This window comes from Haemaphysalis longicornis, unplaced genomic scaffold (genome assembly GCF_048455015.1).
Source record: "Haemaphysalis longicornis isolate Haplotype H1 unplaced genomic scaffold, Haemaphysalis longicornis Haplotype H1 scaffold_12, whole genome shotgun sequence".
NCBI classification, from domain to species: domain Eukaryota; kingdom Metazoa; phylum Arthropoda; class Arachnida; order Ixodida; family Ixodidae; genus Haemaphysalis; species Haemaphysalis longicornis.
The window spans coordinates 82,650,075-82,665,485 of NW_027526225.1; the positions used below are offsets into that span (position 1 = coordinate 82,650,075).

Sequence of the window (15,411 nt, forward strand, 5' to 3'; positions counted from 1 at the left end):
AGCCTCTGGAGGGACTACTTTACAAATTTATTACAGACTCCACGGCGGCCATACGTGATTTACGTCGAGTAAATAACAACTCAGCTATCTCGAGGGACATTCATGATATACTGGATACGTACCCCTGCCCTCTGCGGCTCTCGTGGGTCCGGCGAACTACGCTCCCCGCTCACATTGCGGCGGATGGTGCCTGCCACACGGCATTTCTTCCACGACCATTGCCTTTACTGACACTAGATGCCCCACTACAGTTTCTGCAAAGGAAAGAAGATCTTCGTCGCGCCACACCAGCTCTAATTCTACCGTGTGGAAGGGACCTCCCTAGCAGACTCGCTCGCTGGGAGGAGGTCTTGCTGCGAAGACTTAGTGTTGCTGTAGCCCTCTCTTCCGCTGTTACCCGGGAGTGGTCACCACGCTACCATGCCCTGTTCGCACAGAACTGCCCCTTTTGCACGGCTCCTGCCGAAGATGCGGATACATAACAATTATTGTGTACGTGCCTTTCATTGGAAGCGGCCAGAACACGACACCTTCAATGCACAGGCCTCCACCCGGGCAGACCACCTGACCTTCATCGGTGAAGGACCCAACCACTGCTCCCTCCTTGCGTTTCTTCGCGGAACGGGCGTTAGCCTATATTTGCAACATAGGATTTATGCCAACGGGCATACTATTGCAATTAAAAAAAAAAAAAACACCTCGGCGGCTCTGGCTGACTGAAGGCGGATCGAGTAAATGGGTTGTATATGTATTTCGATTTGGAAACTTGTGTTAGAGACGTCTTCCGAGGACTGAATAAGCACTTTGAGCATATCAATTACAAAAGTAGCAATTAGTGGAATATCCAAGTGCATTCCCGTTTAATCTCCTGTTTGCTTAGAGGCACACCCAGGTATGTACCTAGCCATTGTAACCGATACCCGAAGAACAGACGCAAAGAGAAGAGGACGATAACAACAAGAGGACACGTTTGGCAATCTGCCACTAACGCTTTCGCAATAACCACATCATACGTAGTGCTTAAGTGACCTCGTAATTTTTCTGGCTGACCGACATGTGAGCGTTCAGCTCGGCCAAGAAACAACAACGTCTTCAAGAGGTGTTTCAGGGGGCGCTTTAAGCAACACAGCGGCAATGTATACAAATCGGTCGGCTCTTTATGGTCGTGCCGCGGGAGGACTGGCCCCGCAACGACAGTAACAGGCTCATTCGACACGCGCAAACACGATGAGCGCTGCATTTGCACCTGCCCGTTTGTGAATGCCAACCGTCTGCAACTCTCAGCGTCGCTTCTGCGCAAGGCGAGCAGTGCCGTTGTCGAGAGCGGCGAAGGGGCGAGAGGCGGCCGATGGCCAGTTCCTCCGACCACCAGACTCCAAGCTGCCCGCCGTGCATCGGCGGCGAGCATCCAAGCGAAGCGTGAAAATGCACCGGGCGCATCTCCTCCGTGGCGTGGCCCCTCGCCTGCCGCCGTGGCGAGCGAGGAACGGACCGGCCGCAGGACGGAACGGACCAGGGAAGAGACGGAACGATCGCTCGAGAAAGAGGAACGCGGGCGAGAGAGGTTGGGTGGCGAGGAGGCCGAAAGCCCAGTTGTGGCGGCGAGCGACCTGTTGCTCAGTCAGCGGACAAGTTCACTCGCCGCGCACGCGTCGTTGCTCTCTGCCGCCTGGCCGGCCGTCGTGGCGGCTTCGCTCCTGGCACCCGCAGTTTGGAAGGGGCCGGCGTGGATTTAAACTCTCGGCTTGGACGAACGACAGAACGAGCGACCTCCGAATCCTTCGGCGGAAACTTGCGGCTTTGTGGACCCGTGCCGGTGTGCTCCTGGATTTCGCCGAGTGCCACGCTTGGATTGTGTGTACCTGTGCTGTGCGTGGTGACATTAGCAGGATTTAGCGCTCATGCCCCTGGATTGCAACCGCGCGTAAACCGCAGAGGCTGTCGCTACCTGCCGGGCGCTCCCCGCCTCTGGTGGTTCCAAGACGGTCGCCTGCCAGTCGGCGCCGCACGCAGGATTCCAGCAAGGTCAGTTGTTCGGGTATGCGTTGGGTACCGCGAAAGTGGCGGCAACGGCGAACAAAGTCACCCCCTGCTTTAGAGTCGACAGGTCAAAGTACGGGTCACGCTTCAGCGGGCAAAATCTCACGGAGCGCATTACACCTGCACTACTCCGCATCATTGAACCAGCGAAAACCACTCTCCCCTGGGGCATGGCGCTTCTATGCAATAGTTCAACCGCGCTGTGGGTCTGCCCGAGCTTAAGTGACGAGAGCACTGTCCCGTGAACTGAAAGGGACTGTGCGTCTCGTAATGGCGCTTCAGGTTGGATGTGAACGTATGTGGTCTGCGGCCTTGGCGCGAGGTCGGGTTGCTGTGCATTCCACAAAAGAACGGCTGTGCATTGGCATCCCTCCTCATGGCCATGAACGTTCGTCGTTGTCCTTGTTGCAGTAGCGGTCCCAGAGATTGGTTTTAGGGGGGGCGAATGTTTTTTTTTTTTTGGGGGGGGGGGGGGGAGGGGGGCGATTTGATTTTTTTTTTGTGGGGGCGAATAAGAACCGCTTCTCTCCTTGCGCCAGTTCTGCGGAGGAGGTGACAACAATGCCGGCGTGTGCGCGTATGTGGTGTAACCCGCTTGCGCACAAATCACTTAGCGACACAGTGGTTTTTGACTCCCCGTAGGCGGTGCAACGGCTGACTCGAGCCCGTATTTCTGACGGTCGCAACACGTTTGCGACCTCGCACAAGTGGGATGTAACCTCGCGCAAGTGGAATGCTTCGAAAAAAAACAAAAAAATAACAAGCTGAGGACCTCTTTGGAGGGGGCGATCGCCCCCTTCGCCCCCCCCTTGGGACCGCCACTGCCTTGTTGCGTGAGTCAAAATTCGAGGTAACGTCTGGAAAATGGCAAGGAATATGATCAGACAAGGAGAAACAGTGCTGGTAAACCAGTGCCTTTAAACCAGTGCCGAAAACCACAGCGTCATTCGTGTTCATACAGTGCCACCGATGTGTGTTTTGCCTGGAAGCTTCGCTTGAATAGACAACTGAGTCCACGAACATCCCGTCGAGCATGAGTCGAAGCAGCCTAATACAGCGCAGGTTTCACATCTAAAAAATGCCTTTCCGCGACGTGTCTGCATATCTCCAGGAAAGCCCCTCACCTTGCGAGATGGTTGGTGGTTCTGCCGCTCGGGACCTCCACTGGCGGTTCAATTGGCTGCGGACTGCGAGGAGAAATCTGACATGGACCCGAAACGCAGCCATATGGCTAGAAAGGAACCATGTCCATCTTGCCTTTGTAATTGTATGCACAAAGCGGGGATTTCTAGCTGGACCACGACTGTAAGGTTTATGAGAAAGTTGTACAGGTTTCCTTTGTAGCCGTATGGCTGCCTTCAGGTCCATGTCAAATCTTCCCTTCTCAGAATCGTGCTCTACCCATAACGGTTCCCCTAAGCTGGTTGTATATCGGGACTGGACTACGTCAATGTCTTTACGTTTTACCATTAGGCTACCGCTCAAGCTAAGTGCCGGAAAACAAATGAACTGTGTGATGGCGGAGAACATGCCAAACCCTGCAACATATATATCTTCAGCCAACAAATCCTGTGGGTGAATAGTTCTTGACAAAAGTTCGCCACCCTCTATATGACGCCGTTAAGCCCGCAACGAAGTTGAACAGGCACTCGTTGCGCAGGTATACGGGGGTCTTTCTGCGTCATCATCCTTTAGTTTACTCATGCAAATATCTATATTGAGCCACAGACTTCCGGAGCGACGTTTATTGTAGAGGTCCAGTCGCTAGAATGGCCCACACACCGTGATGATGATTATGTACAGATGAAGACGAAGCGCTAGTATTCTGTCCATAGTCCACTCGCTGGTAACTGGTTGGTCACCACTGGCAAAATAGTAAACAACGCTCACTATACATACATACATACATACATACATACATACATACATACATACATACATACATACATACATACATACATACATACATACATACATACATACATACATACATACATACATACACACACACACACACATTAATGGAGTAGTATTTACTTTTACCATTCTTCAACCGATTCTCGTGCTTCCTTCAAGCTTCACATGACGATATGTGAAGGCTGATTCAAAGCCTTGTTGCCCAGGTCGCTTATGCAGCCGCCTGCACTGTACGGGAGCTTGACGAACATTTCTTGCTTTGGCGTTCCAGCTTCGCGAGATTCCAGAAACAGACACGCGATCTGTGGCACGCACGCCGCCAGATTTCGCATCCGACCACCTAGCATCCAGAGTGGAAACTTTCGCATGCGACCGATGCAAGTATCTTGTGGCAGCACTCACTTAACAGCTCTGCCTGTCATTAAAGAAACAGGGTTACATGTGTTCACAGCTATTTTTAATCGTTTATTTAGTAGTAGTTCTTATTTGAACGCGATCGCAAGTTACAAGCACAAATATGGCAAGAGTAGTGCGCTGGGAGCACGAACGCGCATGAATACACACGCTCACGCGCACACATTAATAACAGAAAAAAAATGTACCGACATAAACATGCAACCCAGAACTCCAAACCTCATGTATAATATTTGATAAGAACAGTAACCACTGTTGGCGTACTCAGTACTAGATTCAGATATCCTGTTGGCAGATACACTTGGAATGGAAACAGGACGACTCATCAAATGAGCACACCGAGTCTAGTATAAAAGCTAGAATGCACTCTTTTATGTTTCAGACCACCGATTAGCTTCTTGCACTCTCCATGAGTTTGTGTATTCATATACCTGCACATTTGAACAAGCACGCATGGGCGTCCAGCCATTATGCCCTCCAATGTAAGGGATAAAGCCCCACCAGTGTAACTTTTACCCATACTCGACGGAACAGCACCTTGCTCCTGGAACCTGACCCGCCATTAGCGCGCTGTTTTTCGTGAGGAAGGTGTCCAGCCGCGTAATACAAACAGCCGTGGATTAGCAGCATAGCCCAAGTGTTCCTGCAGGATAATTTGCCTCGAACTGGGGATACGCATTGGCTTGTGGAGGACGAACAAGTGGTCAAATGAGTGTCGGCGTATACGAGGCCGATCACCGATAAAGTGAGAAAGGGGACAGATTTTTTTGGAGTCACACACTTATTTAGTTTTGACTTTACAGCCTTCAAAGCTGTGTTTGGAATTGGCAAGCACAAATGAAAAGATGAGAGGAGCGTTCTCAGGAATGCCCGCATACGAAACTCGGACAATCCTGAAAAAGCGTATTTGTGCGGGCTTGTTGGTACATGCTGGTACAGCACCCAGTCGGACAAATCCTTCTTCAAATGAAATCTCTACAGTCGCGTACTTTGTCCACCTAGCCGTTCGCCCCGTCGGGAACGGACTAGGAAACCTTTGGTTGCGGACAAATCCTTCTTCAAATGAAATCTCTACAGTCGCGTACTTTGTCCACCTAGCCGTTCGCCCCGTCGGGAACGGACTAAGAAACCTTTGGTTGCGGACTCCTGAAGCCAAAGGAGCTCGCGTGTGGCTGTAGGGTCTACTCCGCGAACCGGCACCACGGTATCTGCAGCGGCGGCCTTCTAAGGTCGTGCGTGCCTGGCATCCCGCCGACGGTTGACAATCGCAGCCGGCGATCTCGAGACGTTGCCTACTTAACTCGCCTTGACGCTTTCCCAATGGATTCGACTTCTCGCGGAGGCAAACACGTGGCTCTGTGCAACACCACCCAGGTGGCATGCTTTTTTCCAGTGTTGGAACTTGGTACATACGACTCCTCAAGTCGTCAGGCAACTCGCTATCTGATGGTTTCCAGAAGCGCCCTTCTTGAACCTGGCCAATAATGTGCGATAAGGACTAGCATAGGCACGTGGCAGAAAAATAAGCGGCATTGATTTGCGCGGCGTGTGTTTTCATAAAATACGGCCTTGGTATTGAGTTGATGTTGGGTGTTATTGCCCCAAATCCCCCGTTCTGATAAGAGTAAAGCAAAGGTATCGAAAGAAGCACCCCTATCAAACAACTTGGCTTCAGCAAATTCGGCGTACCTCAGTGTCCGACTTGGGGCCCCCTCTTTTTATTTTCTATTCAGCTCTTGGGTTTGTTTTCTGTACGTGTATCAGAAGCGGGACGGGACTGTTTCCACTGGAATAGAACTATGCTAGCTGTTTATACATCATCTCGTAATCTGCGGAGTCGAACGAGTGTAATGCGGCCTACGCATGATCTACATAATTTAGAGGTCGTTTCCCAGACTTGAAACAAATGAAATTAAAACTGAACTCTGTCTGATACATATCTTGCCATCTTCTGTCGATTACCTTTTGCTTCCCTAACTGGTAATCAGGCCTTGCTTTCGGGCGTGTATGTCCAGGCAATTTCGTCGTCACATATTCTGCTTGTGTAGCTGTTTTTATTTCCCTTTGTAACCTTCGTGTTAAAGGAACGCTTGAAATTCACAAGGGTGCCGCAATGAAAGAACAGCGCGCATGTGAAGGACGCAGGGCTCGTTAAAGTTGGCAATGATATAGCTTCCTGAAGGAACGCTTTATCGGTGGAATAAGCACAGAAATTAAACCGGCAGTTTGGTTCAAACTGAAGGTAAACTTGCTCATTCATGACGGCATCCGTTATAGTTCATACGGATAGTAGGTGACACTCAATTCCAGATTCCAGGTTAAGTAGGAGGTGTGCCTGCAGACATCGTGTATATAAATCAGTGTCAATTACTTTCATTAAAGGACCCTGCAACACTTTCGATAAACGCTTTGACTCTTTGCTTCGCGTCTGAAAGCACTGCGAAAGCAAGAGTTATCGCCAGCAAGGAGCCGCACGGCGCGATTTGCTCACTGCAGCAAATACGCCTTCCGTTTCTGCTTTGTTTTTCTGGCTTTATTTTTAAAGTTGCTGTTGAATGCGTTCATTTCTCCAACTGAAGAAAAACCGGCCAACTGCCGCTACATGGCCTTAATGGCGTAATTCGAGCGGTCGAAGAACGCCAGTACCGGGAAAGAGTAAAAAATCTTTTGAGCGAGTTTTCAAGTTATCTGATCAGCATAGAGCAGTAAGTTTTGGCTGAGGTACTTTGTGACCCCGTAATCAAAGTACTGGGTGTATTGGATGACTACGTTCTGCAAGCATTTAAGATTTCAATAAAAGTTGAAAAAAGTGTTGCAGGGTCCCTTTAATCCGCCGCGGTGGCTCAATGGCTAATTAATGCGTCGTGCTCTCTTCAGTCCAGGGACGCGCTTTGGTCCCGACCATGTTCGCCGCTTTTTAGATGGACGCGAAAAGCGAAAACGCCCGTGTGCCGATATTTCGGCGCCCGAAAAGGATCCCCACGTGGTCAAAATTATTCCGCAGTCCTCGACTACGGCGCACCTCCAGAGCCCAAGTGTTGATTGATTGATTGATTGATTGATTGATTGATTGATTGATTGATTGATCATGAGGTTTAACGCGCCGACGTTACACAGGCAATGAGGCATGCCGTAGTGGAGGGCTCCGGATTAATTTTGACCCTCTGGGGATCTTTAACGTGCGCCGAAATCTCGAACACACCGGCGTTTTTGCTTTTCGCCTCCCTCAGAAAAGCGGCCGCCGCGGCCGGGAATCGAACCCACGACCCACAGCCCTGGTGTAGCTTCGGCGCGTCGAACAAAGAAAAAGCAAAGAAAGGCGGGGCGGGGTGGAAAAGAGGTTTTCCACCCGGAAGTCGAAGTTGACGTCAAACCTTTGAAGTGTCCCGAGGTTTTGAACCAGGCGCGTGAAACGAGGCACAACGGATGGCCGCGGCAGCTGCCCCCGGCACAGGTTGCCAGACGCATTCGAGCGGCGGTCTCTGTTGACACGGCGGGGGACAGGTGTGCGCGTGCATACGCGCGCACCTGGCTCGCCACGAGGAGGCGGCCGGCCTTGGCAACGGAACGCGGCAGCCCGGTTGAATAATTTATCTCTTCCCGGAGCTTCTTCTTCTGCCTCTCCTCGCTCTGCTTCGCGGTTCCGCCCGGGTCGGCGCTCTCGTTTCGGAGTGGCTTTGCAGCTGAAACGCCGGACCTGTTTTTAGGGGGTCACAGGAGGGAACGTTTGAACCAGAGGTTCCTCCTTCGCGTCATCTATGACGCGAAGGGCAATCACCACTGCTTTCCCGCTGAATTTGGATTGGAAACGTTTATTGAGCATAAAAGTGAGTGGGTGAGCTGGGTGCGGGAGGGACGGGGCATTCCAATACCAGGTGGTAGCTGGTATTCGGGACGGAGCAAGCGGGCAGTGGTTGGAGCAACTGAAAGAGGAGATGCAATGGTGTATCGAAGTGCTGCAGTATGGGCTGGTCTGTCATCATCATAATCATCATCATCAGCAGCAGCAGCAGCCTATCTACTCCCACTGCAGGGCAAAGGCCTCTCCCATTAGTCTCCAATTATACCGGTCCTGTGCTAAGTGCGACCAATTTATCCCCACAAACTTCTTGATCTCATCTGCCCATCTAACGTTCTGCCGCCTCCTGCCACGCTTGCCATCTCTAGGGATCCACTCTGTTACCCTTAATGACCAACGGTTTTCTTGCCTTCGCATTATACGCCCTGCCCACACCCATTTCTTCTTCCAAATTTCTACTCCTTAACACTGTAGCGGGCGTCTAATCTGTAGTGGACGCCTAATGCGAGACGCTTGTGCGCTGTGGGGTGGGTGACGACATGGGCGTTGGCAAGGGGGTAGGGGCTCTTCCCCCCACCAAGCCACACCAAAACAATGGCCCCCTTCCCTCGCCCTCGCATCCGCAATGCAACGGATTTGCCTCCCTCAAGACAAAATCCTGCCTACAATCATGGGGGCGGAGGATATGGTATAAGAGTCCAGCTCTCGGAGTACAAAAGGCTAGCCTCGGATCCTGGTTAGCTCAGTTGGTAGGGCGACTGCTCTAGATAGGCGATGGTCCCGGGTTCGAATCCTGGACCAGGACGAATTTTTCTTAACTGTGATATTTCTGAGAAAGCTGGACAGCTTTACTTTGTAGTCGTGCGACTGCATTGAGGTGGGTGTCAAATTTTCCTCCGCATTCCTTGAAGGTGTGCTTGCAGCTTCTTACGGAAGGAACGGATGCGGCCTCCTGAGTTGTGGACGGGGTACATGTTTTTTGCCAATGGGGTCAGCGATTATGCAGCTGCGGAGAGCTAAGGGGATTCGTTGCGAGGGTTACGGATGTAAGGGAGTCGGTAGCCTAGGCGGCGCTAAAGGCTGTAAAGGTAGCCCCCAGCAGGAGTGTGTTGTAGGCGTCCTATTTGGTTTGCGTGATGGGCCTCGCAAAGTTCGTGCCAGCTGTTGTGCACCCTGTTTGGAGTAGCCTGGCAATGTAAGTTGTCTGGGGCATCCCCAGAGCTAGTTTGCATGTTTGGCGAACGATTGTGTCCAATTTTTAGGTTTCACTGTTTTTGAGCGCTAATGATGGAGGTTTCGTGCATGATGCGACTAATAAGCTGCCCTGAACCAGCTTTTCTATGTCGGGTTCTTTGAACTCTTTACGGTGGCTATGGGTTGGATGAGACCCATGATCTGTAGCAGGGTGCTCTGTAGTTGATAAATCATGGATACACCTGCACCGTCTGATTGCATCGTTAGGCCTACGACGCGGATTGGGATATTGGGTTTGGGATTTGCCGGGGAGGGCAATTTCGGGGTCGGGGTCGGAAGGTTGGGGTAATTTGTGACCTTGCGTGCGTTTTTGGAGTACTAGGAGGGCGGACTTGTTGGCCGTGCAGCACAGCTAAGGCCGCCTGCTTGAAGTAAAGGTTTCCGTCATGTCTACGGCTGATGTCGTCTTGTTATATCCTCGGGTTGTTGTATGTCCTCAAGTCGACGACGTAGAGGGCACGTACTATATTTGTATTTTGGTGGAGGGCGGGTAGTTGTAACATGGTAGCGTTGAAAAGTGGGTGAGAGATGACGGAGCCTTGAGGTATGCCACCAGTGCTGCGAAGAGACTGAACGTTGGGGACAAGTCCGAGGGTGGCGTTGCGGTTCGTAAGGAACATTTGTGCGTTGTGATACGTACGTTGACCGCACTTAGTAGATTGAAGGCCTTAAGGAATTTCCCCGTGGGAGACATCGTGAAGGACCCCTTGATGTTAAGAACGAGGATGGCGCCTTCAACTTGTAAGGGTGCGGACATCTTCTTTGAGTTATAGTAGCACAATCTGTACAGATAGGTGTGCCCGAAGTGACATGGCGTGAGGTATCAAATCAGTTACTTCCTGCTAAGCGGTGAGCTAGTTTGGGACCAGATGTTCATAAAGTTTACCTACGCACGAGGTTCGGGAAATTGGTCGGAGTTCTCCGATGGTGACCTGTTTGTTAGGTTTGGCCATGAACGTAACTTTTGCGCGTTTCCAGACGCGGAAAACGGTTCGTCGTCCAGCAGTCATTAAAATAACCAAGGCGGCCGTGTTTCTGGGGTTTAAATTCCGGAGAATCCGGTTATTTGTGCGGTCTTTCCCTAGTCGGGCGGCAGGAATTCAAGAATTCTTTTTTGCACCCTGCCCGCGTCATTGATTTCGCCAATGTCTCGATTGAAAGAACACCCTTTTTTATATAACATTCCGGAAGGCAGGTTTGTTCGGCGCGATGGACGCTTTCCGGGAGAAAAACGGCGCCTTTTCTGGAGCGTGACTGGCGGTGAATGCGGCTATCGACGACGTGTCGGAAGGAGAGGATATCCACTCGACAAGCCTTGTTCCGCCGACATTTCGCGGAGTTATATCGCCGGCTGTCTTGCTTGAGCGGCAAAGAAAACAACCGTATACCAGCTGTGCTTTGCAATTTGTCTGCCTCATTCTATGAAACGGCTGGTCGAACGTTCTCTACTCTGGTGACCTCTCCAGATTTCCGGCGAGTGTCCGTGGAAAATTTTCGGTGCCTACTGTTGGAGAGTCGTTGAAAAACAGCTGCAATGCAGCAAGGTACAGCTCCTGAACAAAGGCCCGTCAGGAAGATTGAACAGTTTCTCGCAAGATAAAACGCCGCAAGGGGAAAAAAAAAGAGAGCTTCGGGGTCAGTCTGACCCCGTGCCTTTATAAAAAACAACAAATACTGCGTTTTGAAAGTATTTATAGCAGTAAGGGCTTGGGGGTCTGGCGTGCAAACAAGCGACTGCCTACATTAGCAGGTGGCGAGAGAGACGGGCAGAAGTGGTTGAGTTAAAATCAATGGAGCGTTTGAAACTCCAATTTTTAAAATGGTAACAATTTAATCAGTAAATTTGCATGTATGTTTAAAATTTGAATAACAAAACTGAAAATGAATGCGGGATGGAGGCTGCCAAGCTGGGAGTTGTAGGTGGGTGAACAGAGTTTGACACAGACCTTCCGAACTATACGCCGCGGTGTTTTTCGGAGAGCAGCGCAGCCTTGTTTCGCAAAAATGGTTTTGTTCGCAGGTTAATTTAACGTCATTTTATATATTCAGAAACGTTCACCCACGGCGAGCAAGGGAAAACTAAGAGAGAAATGCAGCCAACTGTGATGGGGTCGATGTTCAACCTGGAATCGTTATCGCTCAGGGGAAGTTGACAGTAAGATGAGCTAATTTGGAAATAAATGACGTAGTTAAGGAATCGGTTATGATAGGTATCAGGGCGCGAAATTCCCTGCAACGGGATATGTAGGCTAAGCAGGTAGGGACCAAAAAATGCGTGACTGTAAATGCATGGAAAGCTGTGTTACTAGCACATGTCGCTTGCTGCGGCGGACTTTTCTCGCGTGAAACTGTTGCGAATTTATCCTCCTAAGTGACACCACATCGTATCAAAAAAACAAAAAAAAAACGGAAAGTCACCACTCATCATTTAGCCTTGCGGCCCGCGAGAACTCATACACGTCTGTTTTACTTGTTAAAAAACAACACCATTGTTTTACCAAGTAATTATATTGCCTTCTTCTCCTCCCCCATTCTGAGGCCCTCATTAATAAGAGGCGGAACCAGCAAGCTTCCAAACGTACCAGCGGTGGTATCTATACGGATAGCAAGCTCGTCTGCCTGTCTATAATTTTTCGTGTATCACTTCCGGCCCATGCGAAAACGTTAATAATAAAATACCACCTGGCCATCATATTTTTTTTATGACCTCTCATATTGTCCCGGGAAACCTGTCTTCCCAACATCGAATTTGTTTGTAGACGGGAAGCGGACGTTTAAGGGGTACTGTGTATAGCGCTCCGTATTGGGTCTTTGGATGTATTTAATAAAATGAGATAGGGCCTTCGTAGTTTGAAATCAGACCGCTTAAATTGCCGCACAAATGGTCCTCTCAGAAATGCATTTGCGTATAGTAGTGTAGCCCCCTTTAAGACGCTTGGTGTATAACGCTCCATTGAAATACATTGTCTTATGAAGGCATTTAATAACAGGCCCCTGGCGTCATCATACTATGACATCCTTGCCCACAAGAAGTGTCTTCCCAGCAATAAACGTGCGCACAGAAGAGAAGCCGGCTTTAAGGGGGTGGTGTACACGTTCAGAGTGGTGGACACGTTCACCCTATCGTTCCCCCTCTGTAGTTCCTGCCATTTTTTCCTTCAATTACGGCAGCAGGCACACATAATTTGGGACAACCTGGAAAATTCCACGCCCTAAAAGTCGAGATGCAGAGCGTGACACAGTTCATCGTTCGGCGATAAACAGTGGAATCCAGGGCGACGATAGGATTCTTTATTATGTCGGTGGCGTTACCCTGCTCAGCTGGCCTCATAAATGTTTAACAAAACTGCTGAAGAATGTCAAATCTCAGTCAACGCTCAGCCACAGCGCAGCATGGTTTATGACTGCCACGGCACGCTTGGTGTCGCTTTGGCTCGTTAAGTAAGGTAGTATACGTCCTTCTATTTCTATCTGTCAACTAGGAAGCAATGTTGGACCTGTGCTGATAACTGCCTTCTGTACTAATGATCGAGCTACACGGTGATGAACTCGCCCTTGTACTGAACGGCCTCCACAGCGTTGCCGAGGCAAGAATGCCTCGTGAGGCCGTCTTCGCTGTGCTTCAAAACTTGGCCACTTGGTAGCCTTGTGATCTCTCCAGAGTCCAAAGTCTGCTCCGGCAATAACGGCAGTGCGGATATGGGCACGGACTCGCCGAAGCGAAGGCGGTGGCTACATTCGAGACGGTATAGAGCACTGCCGCTATAACATCCACCAAACAGCTCTCTGTAGTGGGTTTATATGAGTAACCATAACACAGTGAACACTAACCGGAAGTATCGGACCGTGAATTCTTCTTCGGTGACCGTAGCTTCGGGGCGGTACAGAGATGCTTCGGGCGAGAACCCGCCTGGTAAGGCCTTGGCAGGACGTCGAGCCGCCTTCGGGGACTTGTGGCTTCGCAAGTCTCCTACACAAGGACCCGGAAGTTTGCGCTGTGTCCCGTTACGTCGAGTCCCGGGCTCCATCACGACTGCGCGTGACGGCGACGCCGCTCACCTTGGCGCGCAATCACGCGTCTTCTGCGAACCAAGCGTGTGGTTGGGCTCGCTAGCGGAGGATGGACACGCGATTCCTTATCGTTAATACCATGCACAGCGTGACGAAGGCATGGAGCCAACTCCGTGCATATATACGGGGTTCGCGTGCTGGTGGCTGGGTGACGCGATTGATTTACAGCAGAGGACACATCGGGTCGGATAATTGTCGTGGGCATTTAAAATTTCGTCAGCTGCGAGCCTTATAAGACCAGCATTAGTCACTAGATAAGATACAGAGTGCTGTCACTGAGGCGCACAACTGAGCGACGGTGGCCATTTTGTTGTTTATCAATGTTGCCAGATCTGCGCTTCTGCGGATCACCGCAAACTTGGACGATGATATTTGTAAACAGCACTGCCGAAGACGCAGCAACACGGCATCTTCGGACACACCTCTGCAGCTGAAATGCTGTGAAGCGCGTTATCTTCGATTCAAATTCGGAACAACGCCAGTCGCGCGCAGCCGCAGAGCAGGGAGGACGTGCTAAGACCACCACAGTTGACCGACAGAAAACGCATGAACAGCAAAATGGCGGCGCCATGAACCGTCGCAGTGTAACCAGATGTCACGTGATGCGAACTGACCAATGATTACGGTGGCGGCACAGGACAATAGGAGAAAAGGGTGCCGATACTCTGTAGCCTTATCTAGGGACACTAATCAGCATAGTTGGTGATGGCAGCACGAAGCCAAGGTCTCCGTCCAGTCCAGCCTCGTTTACCCTACCGCTTCAACTATTATCCGGAGTAGTGAGAATGTATTTAGTTTCTTTAAAAACATTTGATCCATGCTGTTCATTTTTGATGTAGCAAATACCGCGTCCTTGTGTTCCGGGCAGTAAGTGGGTCTCTTTTTCCTCCGCGCGTGGAGTGGTTGTTCATGAAGACATATTTATCAGCCGCGTTATCGGTCTCCCAGCGTGCACAGATAGGCCTGCTACTGCCGTAACAAATATAAGCACCACATAGATGATCAGTTCCCAAGATGTACGCAATTGTAACAGTGAGCAGCAGAGACTGAAATCGCGCCGCACCCCCCCCCCCTCCCCCCTCAAGAATAGGTACTGTAGTTGGTAAAGAAAAAGTTACAAACGTAGAAATATTCTGGGCCCCCAAATTTCAGCCACTCAAAATACGCCCTTTACTGTATTCTCTGCGTGCAAACATACATACAAAATAATTGGTGATTATGAGGTTTAACGCACCCGCGCTACGCAGGCGATGAGGCGCGCCATAGGGGAGCGCTCCGGATTAATATTGATTACCTGGGAATCCTTAACGTGCGCCAAAATCTCGAACACACGGGAGTTTTCGCTTTTCGCCTCCATCAGAAAAGAAGCCACTGTGGCCGGGAATCGAGCCCGCGTCCTTGGGCTCTGCAGCACAACGCCTTAGCCACTGAGCCACTGCGTCGGAATAAATAAATAAATAAATAAATAAATAAATAAATAAATAAATAAATAAATCTGATGAATAAATTGCAGTAGGCACTCGTTTCGAGGGCAGTTTCTCAATTCCTGGTAAGTTGCGTTACCGATTGGCCTCCAAAATGGCTGTCGCGTGATCACTGTCTCCTGGCGGGGCAGGCCGCCATTGCAGTCCTTGCTGCGTGCAATTACCGGCGCAAGCGTGCCCGCTTCGTTGTCACGAGCCCGTCCTGGAGCCCGGCGTCGTGTCTTCCCTGTTTACACGTCGCCGGCATCCTCGACTCAACGAGCCACGCGGCCCTCGCAGTTTTTTCTTCCGGCTTCTTTCGATCGGTACACATTAAGCGCGACATCTGTTTGACGGCCGCGGGCAGAAGAGGGCGTCCTCAGTGCTCGCTTCCTGTCTTTTGAAGGTGAGACGTCAACATACGCCAGTCAACCCACCTTTCCTTGCCCCCAC

At 50.6% G+C, this 15,411-nt stretch overlaps 1 protein-coding gene across 3 annotated transcripts in view; it reads left to right on the forward strand.

The window, feature by feature from the left end:
• The first annotated feature begins 1,599 nt into the window (after positions 1-1,599).
• Positions 1,600-15,411, forward strand: part of LOC144162881 (uncharacterized) — a 118,259-nt gene continuing 104,447 nt past the window's right edge. For 2 of the 3 annotated variants that reach the window (XR_013320787.1, XR_013320789.1), the window contains exon 1: positions 1,601-2,025. The gene's annotated coding sequence lies outside the window, so the exon portion shown is untranslated. Of the gene's footprint in view, positions 2,026-15,411 lie in introns of all 3 variants that reach the window. The other variant, XM_077693597.1, reaches the window with a different exon arrangement.